Genomic DNA, 1,707 nt, shown 5'->3' with positions numbered 1-1,707 from the left:
GGAGTCCTGACTTTAGTTGCCCTACCTTTCCCCTGAGTAGGAATGTACCTCAACTGTACCCGAACCATTGCCTCTTTAAAGGCAGCCCATTGTTCCACTACAGGTTTTGCGTGCCAATCTTTGATTCCAGTTTACCCGGGCCTGAACTGAAATTGGCCCTTTCTTCAATTCGGTATTTTTACTCTAGATTACTCCCTGTCCTTATCCACAGCCAATCTAAACCTTATGATACTATGATCACTATTCCCTAAATGTTCCCCTACTGACACTTGTTCCACTTGACCCAGCTCATTCCCCAGGACCAGATCCAGCAATGTCTCCTCCCCCGTCGGGCCGGAAACGTACTGATCGAGAAAGTTCTCCTGAACACACTTCAGGAATTCTCCTCGCTCTCTGCCCTTTACACTATCACTATCCCAGTCTATATTCGGATAGTTGAAGTCCCCTATTATCACTGCTCTATAGTTCTTGCACCTCTCTATAATTTCTCCGCAAATGTTCTCCTCGATATCCTTCCCACTATTTGGTGGCCGATAGAATAGACCCAGTAGTGTAATGGCACCTCGATTGTTTCTTAACTCGAAACAAATAGATTCTGTCCGTGACTCCCCCAGGACCCTCCCCCTCCAGCACTGTAACATTCTCCTTAACCAATACTGCCACACCACCTCCTATCATTCATAAGAACATAAGAACATAAGAATTAGGAACAGGAGTAGGCCATCGAGCCCCTCGAGCCTGCTCCGCCATTCAACAAGATCATGGCTGATCTGGCCGTGGACTCAGCTCCACTTACCCGCCCTCTCCCCATAACCCTTAATTCCCTTATTGCTTAAAAATCTATCTATCTTTGACTTGAAAACATTCAATGAGCTAGCCTCAACTGCTTCCTTGGGCAGAGAATGCCACAGATTCACAACCCTCTGGGAGAAGAAATTATTTCTCAACTCGGTTTTAAATTGGCTCCTCCGTATTTTGAGGCTGTGCCCCCTAGTTCTAGTCTCCCCGACCAGTGGAAACAACCTCTCGGCCTCTATCTTGTCTATCCCTTTCATGATTTTAAATGTTTCTATAAGATCACCCCTCATCCTTCTGAACTTCAAGGAGTAAAGACCCAGTCTACTCAATCTATCATCATAAGGTAACCCCCTCATTTCTCAAATCAGCCTAGTGAATCGTCTCTGTACCCCTCCAAAGCCAGTATATCCTTCCTTAAGTAAGGTGACCAAAACTGCACGCAGTACTCCAGGTGCGGCCTCACCAATACCCTGTACAGTTGCAGCAGGACCTCCCTGCTTTTGTACTCCATCCCTTTCGCAATGAAGGCCAACATTCCATTCACCTTCCTGATTACCTGCTGCACCTGCAAACTAACCTTTTTGGGATTCATGCACAAGGACTACGGCCACACTAGTCTGAAAATGCCCGATCTCGGAAGCCAAGCAGAGTCAGGTCTGGTTAGTACTTGGATGGGAGACTGCCTGGGAATACCAGGTGCAGTAGGCTTTAATGCGGGTGCTTTTAGTGTCCCCCTCCCCTTTTATAGGGGGCATTGGAAAAAAAAAGTGTGATTTTAGTGCCCAAATAAACCCCCAAAAAAACCCCCCCAAAAAAATAAAAGGGCCTGTAAATGTTTGGTGTTTCCCCCAGATCGGGGGGGCACGGTTTAATGTTTTTTGTTTACTCCCAAAAAGAGTTTCATGCACA

The 1,707-nt window shown here is 46.5% G+C and overlaps 1 pseudogene; it reads left to right on the top strand.

Annotated features, from left to right (window-relative positions):
* The first annotated feature begins 1,397 nt into the window (after positions 1-1,397).
* LOC139263599 (5S ribosomal RNA) lies at positions 1,398-1,506 on the top strand (annotated as a pseudogene).
* The last annotated feature ends 201 nt before the right edge of the window (positions 1,507-1,707 follow it).

The sequence above is a fragment of the Pristiophorus japonicus genome, chromosome 4, assembly GCF_044704955.1.
Source record: "Pristiophorus japonicus isolate sPriJap1 chromosome 4, sPriJap1.hap1, whole genome shotgun sequence".
Taxonomy (NCBI): domain Eukaryota; kingdom Metazoa; phylum Chordata; class Chondrichthyes; family Pristiophoridae; genus Pristiophorus; species Pristiophorus japonicus.
Note: the sequence above shows the minus strand (reverse complement) of the source record. Positions and strands in the feature narration are given on the sequence as shown.